Source organism: Trachymyrmex septentrionalis, unplaced genomic scaffold (genome assembly GCF_001594115.1).
Source record: "Trachymyrmex septentrionalis isolate Tsep2-gDNA-1 unplaced genomic scaffold, Tsep1.0 scaffold25, whole genome shotgun sequence".
Classification (NCBI taxonomy): domain Eukaryota; kingdom Metazoa; phylum Arthropoda; class Insecta; order Hymenoptera; family Formicidae; genus Trachymyrmex; species Trachymyrmex septentrionalis.
The window spans coordinates 1,105,617-1,107,149 of NW_017305408.1; positions in this window are offsets into that span (position 1 = coordinate 1,105,617).

Below are 1,533 nucleotides of genomic sequence, written 5' to 3' on the forward strand. Positions count from 1 at the left end.
TATATATATATATATATACATAAAGCTACAAAAATTAAGTGATGAAAAGGAGCAAGTTGAAAATTACATATCTTTGCAAAAAATGGACGCAGAGCGATTTTGAAAGAAATGTTTTAAAGCTTAAAATCCATTTTTATTTTTTAAATAAATAATTCAAATCTTGTACCTCTACAACAATTTCGCTAAAAATGGCATTAATTTAGTTACAACAACATTACAGTAATATTACTTTAAAAATTGCAACATTTTTTATTTTTTTGTAACATTGCTGTAATATTGTAATAATATTTCTATGTCCGCTAAAATAAAATATTGCTGTAATATTCTGCGATATTTCAATAATTGATCGAATTTTATGGTTTACTAAAATATTATTGTTTAGCATCACATTTTAAAATATATACAATAAAGTTATAATAAAAGAAATATTCGGAGTCTTAGAAAACACATCCAAAAGAGCTTGAGAATTTCCAGGAGATTCACTAACTCGTTTTGCATATACCTTCATATAGATCTTTTTTTTTACGAGAAGTGCGTCCATCTTGCGTATCCGCTTATTTACTTATTAAATCATAATATTGCAGCAATATATTGCGATATTTCCTGAAAAATATTAAAATTATAATATTGTTGCAATATTCCCAATAAAATATTAAAATTTCAATTTTGCAGCAATATTGCTGCAATTTTTTTAAATATTACGCACTATTGTTGCTGCAATGTTACTGCAATATCTTATACTTATAATGGAATAATTTCTGATACGCTTGATTTTTTTCACATTTAAGATTGTTACTTTTATTTTAATAATTTATGCGTAAAATAAACAGAAGTTAGAAATATTATATATAAGATACAAGTTAGCTTATTACAAAATTAATAAATGCATTATACAGCATTTTATGTAGCTCTAATGTTCTTTTTATTTATTTATCTTATTTATTATGAACATCATATTATGCATATCATCTTAATGCATCTTAACGAATACGCTTTATCATTATTATGATATATAATCGCGACAACATCTGCTGTTTCATCTGCAAATATTCGAAACGTAATATTTGAAGCGTCATCTCTTGCGAAACATAGCATTTAAACTACTGTTCAGTTTTGACGCTCTCGTGCTGAAAGTGTCAAAATCGAATGCAACATTAGGGTTATAACTCTTACAAGAAAACTTAGCAAAACGTAAACAATAAGCGAATTAGCCAATCACATTAGAGACCGTAAGGTCATAACGTAAGCAATCCAATGCGTCATCTACAATATACGGAGTAAAAAGTAAGAGTAAGAAATTGATCAATCACAGTTGATTATTCTTCTCACATTTAACTGTGTAATTAATCAATTTTTTATTCTTCTTACTCCGTGTATTGTAGACGATGCATTATATTATATTGTAATATATGTAATAAACTGACTTTTAAACGAATATGAAACTGTAGATTCACAATTCACTCTACTTGCTCATGACGGATGATTCCGTAGATTACGGACATCCTGTATACTAGCTTACGAAAAAAATACTAT